Raw genomic sequence first — 9,951 nt, forward strand, 5'->3', positions numbered from 1 at the left:
GAGAAACTTGATTCTTGATGATTTTTCTTGACAAAAACTAGGTCACAGATCAACCTGGCTCTGTTACCATGATAGAATTCCACAATAATCAGAATCTCAGAGAAATTGAAGAAGGAAAAGCATGACTAGTTCTCTAATACAGTGAAAAACGACAGCTAAAGTTCCTTTATAACTCTACTTCTAAATCTTGCTTTTGTAATTACATTTTTACTCTTAACACAATATAGCTGCTCCATCTTCCAGCTTAGATTGGCACAGAGATAAGAGTGATTGAGTGCGTGATAGAAATGGAGAGACAGAGATGGCGAACGTATTTGGCAACCCCATAACCGACTCAACTCTAGCGGCAATGCCAGAGTATGCCAACAAGCAACCGACAGCAGTTGATAGGGCACGCGTGGCTCTCAACATGCAAAGCATCGGCACGAAGGGCTACCGACGCACTCACTTTCGTGCAGAACTTGAAGAAGCAGTACCGAGATGGAGTCTCCACACTTTGCCTCCTTTACAATGCTACTGGGAACACCTTAACTTTTGTTACTCCTAAAGATTGGTATGGGCATATTGGCCAAGCCCCTACCCAATAGGGGTGGGTTCGGTTTTAGGCCGAAACCGAAAACCGAACCGAATTGTTGGTTCGGTTTGTGTATTTTTTTGTTCGGTTCGGTTTGGTTCGGTTTTTTTTTCTTTCAATAAAACAGTTTTTTTTTTTCAATAAAACAATTTTTTTTTGTTTTTTGGCAAGACAATAATCTTGCTTCGTAGTTCATAATCAAATTTCAAAGCTTCATTATATGAAATGGTTGGCTTTGGTTCTTGTTTCGAATTCGATCAACTAGGTCAAACTTAGTTACTCTTATAAACCTATATTTATATATCATACACTCCAAAGAGAAACCTCTATAAATTCAAAGAAAATAAAAAAAACCGACCGTTGGATGCGATTATTACAATAAATTATGCGTGTGGTTAAAAATTTAGCAAATTTCACAATAGTTTCGAACCCGATCGGATTGGTCAACCGTAGTCACTTGTATGTTTTCTTGGTTGGCCAATGAAGTGACGACCGCGAAACGTGCTTATTTTTTTACATCATGTTTGTAAATATTTCATTGATGGATGTGCGTTGACATAAGATAAAAATTTCAATTTTAATTACCAATACATTGGCCTATACCAATTTGTCTCCTAAAGTAGTATGACTTATATATTGTATTTAAATTATTGAGGTTCATTCTAAAGCAACCATGAAGAGAAAAATGAATTTGGAGAAACCAACCAGTCGATGGAGAGATTGTAATGTTTTATGGTGGTTGTAAAAAATCCGGCCAATTTGGTTCTCGTTTCGAATTCGATCAACTAGGTCAAACTTAGTTACTCTTATAAACCTATATTTATATATCATACACTCCAAAGAGAAACCTCTATAAATTCAAAGAAAATAAAAAAACCGACCGTTGGATGCGATGATTACAATAAATTATGCGTGTGGTAAAAAATTTAGCAACTTTCACAATAGTTTCGAACCCGATCGGATTGGTAAACCGTGGTCATAAAATTTCACAATATTTCGGTTCGGTTCAGTTTTCACCTAGCCAAAACCGAAAACCGAACCGAACATAATCGGTTCGGCTCGGTTTTTTTGTTTCGGTTCGGTTTTTTTAGGCTACGGTTCGGTTTTCGGTGCGGTTTTTTCGGTTTTCGGTTTCGTTTGGCCACCCCTACTACCCAATGCGAATTCAAAATGGACAATGGGGTGCATTTCTGCATGTGCAAAGCTCTGCAGAAGCAAACGGTTCTTGTGCCGCTCCTCTGTTTCGCGGCAAAAAAAAGCAATGGGGTTGACTCTGACTACATGATGGCGTAGCGTACGTAACCCAGGAAATGAGGCAAAATACGACAACTCGGTAAATATATTAATCTAGCTTCCTACTTTACCCAGATTTTTATTTATTTATTTTATTTTACACTTTTTTACTACGTACATAACTGGGATCACAAGTCTTTTTTTTTTCTTTTTTTTAAGGTTTATATTGAGGCCCGCGCTGTGAACCACTTCACTACTTGGTGGGGAGTAATGTATGGTTATTTGGAACAATATATAGCAACTGGCAGTGGCACTTCCCCTGTAGTGAAAGCGGCATTCACGTTAGAAGATGCCGCCAATGCTTGATCTAATCCTCATCGAGCGAGCTAGGGAGCGAGGGAAGTGTCTCTATATCAAGTACGTACGTTATGTGTATGCTGGTTGTTGATTGACGCTTGTTGCTGGTGAAGGCTCATCCATCATCTGTAACATGTCTCAACTGCTAAAGAATAAATTCCTTTGGTGTAATTTATGCCACTCTCAGACTTTCTATTGGGTCGATCTGTAGGCATTATTACGTACTGTTTGGTTTGCTTATCCTAAATAATGTGTACGGGTGCTCAAACTTATTTAAATAAAATACTTCTCCAGGTTTATGTCTTAATGATATATATATGTTCAGAATTTATTAGCTTCATGGAACTCGATCTATTAAGTCCATTATCTTATTTATGAACAGTGGATATGATTTTTATTTTTATCATTAAAATACCATTACAAACTGAATTTTCTCTGGCCACCCACGCTTCTCGGATCAAAACATAATAATGATTAAAAATTGGATGATGTTAAAGGAAAAACACATTATGTATCTTCGTCAAAGAAACTGACGAAGAGGGAATCAAGGAATTGCAATCACATTACAATCAGCATTTACTATCATTATTGTAATTGATGTTAATCGATGTTTCCATTGTAATTTTATCCCTATATAAAGGGGTTATGAAATGAAATAAGTAGACCAATTACAATTTCATTTTACTTTTACACGCTAAGAGCCAATAACCAAGAAAAAAAAAAAAAAAAAAAAAACCCTAGATTTTTTTTTCTCTTTCTTCTTCCCATCGAAACCAGAAAAAAAATCCATCTGAATTTTTCTCTGGGCACCCACGCTTCCCCTGTGGACACCCACGCTCCTCCAGCCCGATTCCGGCCGGACCGCCTTCATCTTCATCCAGCACCAGAGCGGCACCGTCTTCTCCAGGCCCTCTCCTCCAGTCGCTCACCTACAGCCCATCTCCGACGCAGCACCGGTCCCAGCCCCGATGCAGCAACACCCCTGCTTGCTCGTCCGTACCGGCCTCCTCCAGACCTGCAGGTGCCCCACGCCGGCGCTCTCCACCATCACAGCCACCATCTCTTGATGTCTCCAAATCACCGTCCCGGACCAGACGGCATCAACGAACCTCCTCAGATCACCGGCGACCTCAGCGACGACCTGCACGTCAGACAAAATCAAACCCAGACAACCTGCAACCTGCGGCACCAGACCTGACCGGATCAGTCGCCATCTTGACGTCGACAACCGGACCTCCACACCACAAGATCAACCTCGACGCAACAGCCCTGCCAAGGAGGAAGAAGAAGACGCGTAAAAAAAAAAGAGAGAAAACAAAAAAAAGATAGAAAAGAAAAAAAGAGGGGAACCCGGCCTAAAGTAAAGAGCCGGCCCAAAAGAAAAAAGGCCCTGCGGCCTAGAAGAAAAAAAAGAAACAGGCCCCTCGGCCCAGAAAGAAAAAAAAATGCCCAAAGAAAAGACCCGGCCCAGAAAAGAAAAAAAGAACAACAAGGCCCACTGCTGAAAAGAGAGAGGAAGCGGCCCAGTTTTTTTCAAGCTGAAAAATATCGCTACGCACGCCTGCATCAACACGCGCGTGCGCTAGGATTGTTTTATTTTCTCGAAACCAAGTATGTTCTCTTTTATTTATTTTCATACTATGGTATATTTAATTATTTATAATTAGAACTTTTGAGCATGTTTAGTTAGATAATTTTGGTCATTTTAAGCATGTCCTGTTATTTATATTTTTACATAATTATGTTTAAGCATGTTTTATTTTATCTACGCTTATATAATTATGCCTACGCATGCCTTTACATTATGTTATTGTTTATTTTTTAGCATGCCATATATATTTTGTTATATATTATTTGTGTAATTTTGAGCATGTTTTGTGATTTTTATTTACATTTATATAATTACCCCTATATATTACGTTTTTATTTTGAGCATGCCTTTATATTATAATTGTTTTATTTATAATGCTACATATAAATTGCGTTTTGTCATGATAATGAAAATTCATGCGCATTATAAATACATATATACTTACCGTGATAAAACATTTTCACATAGCATCGAAAAAAATGTGACCATTACGAATCTTGGTTTTGAAATCTAATTCATATTTTTGGAAAATAATTCACGTGGATGTCTTTATGACTGCGTAATTTATATCTTCCCTCTTGTTTATGTAGATGGCTGATTCAACTCGACCTGAATTTGACATTTTGGACTCAGAAGGACTTGAGTACCATCTTTGGGTTTCCGATGTAGAAACTGCCTTTGTGGCAAAAGACTACACTGCCACCATTACCGACCCTAAAGATGATGAACCATCTAACAAGGTGAAAGCAAATGCCTTAATGTTTCTGAGGCAACATATTGATCCTAGCCTACGCTGGGAGTACCTTTAGTTGAAGACACCCAAAGAACTGTGGGATGCCCTTAAGGGACGTTTTGGGAACATTCATGACACCTTGCTCCCAGAACTGACCGTTCAGTGGAATGAAATCCGCTTACTTGACTGCAAAAGGGTCAATGACTTCAACAAGGACATGTTGCGCTTAAAGGCACGTCTAAATTTATGTGGAAAGAAACTCACAGAGGATGATATGATCCAGAAGACTCTTTCCACTTTTCCCACTTCAGCACTTATACTAGCGAACCAGTATAGGCTGGAGTATGACAACAAAAAATCACAACCTTCAATAAGCTGATCAACCTACTGCAAGTGGCTAAGAGGCATAATGAAGTTCTCTTGAACAACAATGCCAGGCCCAATGGGACAAAGAAAATTCCCGAGGCTAATTATGGCAAAATGAAAGGTGGAAAGAACCCCAATGCAAAGGGGTTTGGACGTGCTGATCCCTACCCATGTGGCAACAATGCACCACGTGGAAAGGGATGTGGGGGTCATGGAAACAAGGTGCAAAAGGCACCTAAGAATCCTTCAGTCAAACAGGAAAGAGTTGGCAATGAACCATGCTATAGGTGTGCAGTCATTGGGCATTGGTAAAAGAACTGCCAAGCAAGCAACATAGTTGCAGCCACTTACAAGAGGTATAGGGAGTTTAAAGAACAAGAGGCTCACTATATGGAAGAAAGAGGCCATGACCCAGATGTCATCCTCACAATTGCAGACTTCAATGGCAACAAGGAACTTTCTCAATCAATGGATGCACTAGATTTTGACTGATCTGCTTTATCTATTTATTTTCCAAAGACAGTTGTGAAGGCATAATGCCTCATTTTTAATTAGACTATTGCTTGGTCTTAAAGTTTATTTTCAATAATGGTTTGATGAATTAGATTTCTGAACAAGACCCTGATTTGATTATCGTTGGCTTATTAATAAATTTCGGATTTTATTCTAAAGCATTGAATTTCTTCGATTTTATTTACTACACATATTTACATGGTTCGAAATAGCAATATAAAGATGTAAAGCAATACATCTAGAGAAGAAAAAAATTATTAGAATGAAAAGATTATCATTCTACCTAAAATAGAAATACTTTAAAGAATATGAGATATATTTAATGTCACAGATGCTCTGTATGCACCAAGAGCTAATCGAACCTTGTTAAGTTTCAAAGATATTCGTGCCAACATGATCGTTTTGCCTCATTATTGACTATTTCAAAGGCACATCACTCATTTTGCAAAGCCTGCTCTTTAGCAAAAACAGGATCGAGACCTTCCTATGCTAAAGACACAAAACAAAACATTCCATTCTTACAAATGATACAAGGAGATATCTGTGGACCTATCCATCCAGAATGCGGACCATTCAAGTACTTTATGGTTCTGGTGGATGCTTCGACACACTGGTCACATGTCGTTTTATTGTCCACAAGAAATGCTGCGTTTGCAAAACTCCTAGCACATATTATACGCTTAAGGGTTCACCACCCTGATCACCCTATCAAGTCTATAAGGCTTAATAACGCTGGAGAGTTTACATCAAAAGCATTTGATGATTATTGCATGTCTATTGGGATCGATGTAGAGCATCTTGTATCTCATGTGCATATACAAAATGGTCTCGCAGAAGCCACCATCAAAAGGCTACAGATGGTCGCTAGGGCATTGGTTATGCGCACCAGCCTGCCTATATCTGCATGGGGTTATGCAATATTGCACGCAGCTTTACTTATTCGTTTCAGACCCACTGCTAGCCAACCATTTTCTGCGTACCAGTTGGTAACTGGATATGAGCCTGACATTTCACACATACGCATATTTGGTTGCGCAGTATATTGCCTATTGCGCCCCCACAGCGCAATAAAATGGGTCCTCAGAGACGATTAGGTATTTATGTTGGATACGAATCTCCAACAATTATCCGCTATTTGGAACCCTTGACAAGCGATCTCTTTACGGCTAGATTTGCGGATTGTCACTTTGATGAGACAGTCTTCCCGTCGTTAGGGGGAGATAGGAAAAAGGATTTTCCAAGGGAACGACAGGAATTGTCGTGGTTTGTCCCCACTCTGTCTAATTTTGATCCCCGCACTTCACAAAGTGAAAGTGAAGTGAAAGAATAATCGATCTTCAGAACGTAGCAGATTCGATGCCTGATGCGTTTACTGATATCGCAAACGCAAAAGTGACGAGATCACATATACTAGCTGCAAATGTGCCTGCAAGGTTAGAAGTCCCCAACAAGGGGCACAGCGCCGCAGATAGAGGCGCTACAACCACACTTAGTGGAGGTGTGGTTGAGGCCGTGGCTCCCCAAAGGAAGAGGGGGAGGCCACTTAGTTTGATTGACACTCACCCAAGGAAGAAGAGGGCGAGTAAAGCACAAACCGATCCATTTATCATCAATGTAGAGAATCTCTTTCATGAGATTGTCTCTGATTACAGTTATGTCCATGAATCAATACTGGAGGATGCCCTGATGTGTGAAATGATTCCAGAGAACAAAGAAATCTCAATGGAATATGAGAGTACGTATGAGTTGATAGAAAGATCTTCCATACACATTGATGTATTTGCATACACTGTTGCTCAAGAAATCATAGAGCACGATGATATCGAACCACGCTCTGTTGTAGAATGTCAACAAAGAGCATATTGGCCTAAATGGAAAGAAGCAATCCGGGTAGAATTAGATTCTCTGACAAATAGACAGGTATTTGGTTCGGTAGTGCTAACCCCACCAAGTGTAAAGCCTGTAGGACATAAATGGGTCTTTGTCAGAAAGCGTAATGAGAAGAATGAAGTCCTGAGGTACAAGGCTCGTCTTGTGGCGCAAGGTTTCTCACAACGCCCTAGAATTGACTACGAGGAGACATACTCTCCCGTAATGGACGTTATAACGTTTCGCTACTTAGTTAACTTGGTAGTTTCAGAAGGACTGGAAATGCAGCTCATGGATGTGGTTAATGCATATATCTATGGGGATCTTGATTAAGAGAGAGAGAGAGAGAGAGAGAGAGATATATATATATATATATATATATATATATATATATATATATGAAAGTGCCTGATGGCCTTACATTACCCAAGTCAAGTGAGTCTAAACCATGGAGTGCGTCTGCAATTAAGTTGAAACGCTCACTTTACGGATTGAAACGATCCGGGAGGATGTGGTATACCCGTCTAAGTGACTACTTGATTGGGAAGGGATATAAGAACGATGAATTGTGCCCCTGCGTATTCATAAAGAAAACAAGTTCCGGATTTGCAATTATAGCCGTATATGTCGATGATATGAACATAATAGGTACTCTTGATGAAATAAGAGAAACCACGAGCTACTTGAAATCGGAATTTGAGATGAAGGATCTTGGGAAAACTCGATTCTGTCTAGGCCTTGAACTAGAATACCGAGTTTGTGGAATACTAATCCACCAGTCTGCGTATGTCCAAAGGTCAGGCGATTTAACATGGACAAAGCGCATCCTGTTAGCACTCTCATGATCGGTCGAAGTTTGGATGCAAAGAAAGATCCATTTTGTCCAAAGAAAGATGACAAAGAGGTGTTGGGAGCTGAAATTCTCTATCTAAGTGCAATAGGCGCATTATTGTACTTAGCCCAATGTACTCGACCAGACATTACATTCTCAGTGAACTTGTTAGCTAGATTTAGCTCAGTGCCAATGCAGCGTCACTGAAATGGTATCAAGAACATTTTCCGATACCTAAAAGGAACCATTGACTTGTGACTGTTCTTTCCCTACAGAGAGACAAGAGGGACCGCAAATGGACCTGCAATCCCTAAAGGAAATGTTGATGGCGAAAGCGCCACTCACTACACCAAAACCCCAAATGAAGTTTTGGTTGGTTTTGCTGATGTTGGGTACCTCTCTGACCCACATAAAGGTCGTTCCCAAACTGGTTATGTATTTACCATTGGGAACACGACGATATCTTGGAGATCAACCAAGCAAACTCTTGTGGCTACCTCCTCGAACCACTCAGAGATCATTGCTCTACATGAGGCGGTTCGTGAGTGTATATGGTTAAGAGCTATCATTACACATATTCGAGGAACTAGTGGTTTGAGTTCTACCACTGAAGAGCCTACGTGCATTTATGAAGATAATGCAGCTTGCATCGAATAGATGAAGCTAGGATATATCAAGGGTGATAATACAAAACACATATCGCCCAAGTTTTTCTACAATCAGCAACAACAGGCTCTCCTCAAGATTCAAGTGAATCAAGTAAGGTCTGAGGAGAATGTGGCAGATTTGTTCACCAAATCATTGCCTAAGGCCACATTTGAGAAACATGTGAAAAACATAGGAATGCAAAGACTTTCCAAGCTCCCTTGATTAATGCAAGTATCAGGGGGAGGTGTAGACATCAGGGGGAGTCTCACACACACATGTCATCCTCAAATGTAGAAGGTGCGTTGTGCTCTTTTCCTTCGACCAAGGTGTATTTTTTGTCCCACAGGGTTTTTATTGTTACTTGGCAAGGTTTACTTACAATGGAAAAGTTACAATTCCATTTTACTTTTACTGATGAAAAGTTATCAAGCTTTGCTCGACTTCTTAAATCAGATGGCATCTGAGACTGACCAAAAGCATCATTGTTAAACAAATTAATGCTGAGGCGGGACTGAACTCGATTCAGACAGGAACCAGACTGGAAAGAATTGTTGGAAAATTTAACATTAAATTATTAAATTTCCATAATTTGTGGATGAATAATATAGTGAAAACTGAAAAGGTGTGAAGTTGAATAAATGTAAATGACTATGCAATGGGAAAGTCATGACTGTTCACAAAAGATAACTTTTGGTGAAAAGTCATCTCTCCTCCAAAAGTCACCTTACATCTATAAAACACTTGCTACACCATATTCTGAAAATAACTTCTTGAATTCATCTTTCCTCCTCTTCTTTTACATTTGAGTCTTTCCTAGTGTCTTGAAACCAAATTGAGTCTTTTTAAGAGAGAGTTCATACACAATCTAAGTTTGATGTTATTGAGGTTTGGAGTGCTACTATCACAAGAAGAAGGTTGTTGTATCCTGGGAGACGTTTGCCATTGAAACCTTTAAGCACCGATGAGGAGGCAATTTTGTCTTAAGGACATAGAACCAAGTTCTAGACTCGACCAAATTATTTAAGGTTTTTCTAACTTTTATTGGTTTACTTTGATTTGAATTATGTTTTTTACCTATTACTTGATTTGCATAAATGAGTTCTTAATTTTATTATAAATATAGCAATTAGACCATATATTTTACCAATAAGAATCACCATTATTCCTTCCAAATCAATCACCTAGTATAAATGAATGAATGATCAGACAAATAATTTGGTTCAAAATAAACTTCT

The 9,951-nt window shown here is 39.3% G+C and overlaps 1 pseudogene; it reads left to right on the plus strand.

Moving 5' to 3' along the window:
- The first annotated feature begins 224 nt into the window (after nt 1-224).
- LOC133731009 (23 kDa jasmonate-induced protein-like) lies at nt 225-1,867 on the plus strand (annotated as a pseudogene).
- Nucleotides 1,868-9,951: the final 8,084 nt, after the last annotated feature.

The sequence above is a fragment of the Rosa rugosa genome, chromosome 1 (genome assembly GCF_958449725.1).
Source record: "Rosa rugosa chromosome 1, drRosRugo1.1, whole genome shotgun sequence".
Classification (NCBI taxonomy): domain Eukaryota; kingdom Viridiplantae; phylum Streptophyta; class Magnoliopsida; order Rosales; family Rosaceae; genus Rosa; species Rosa rugosa.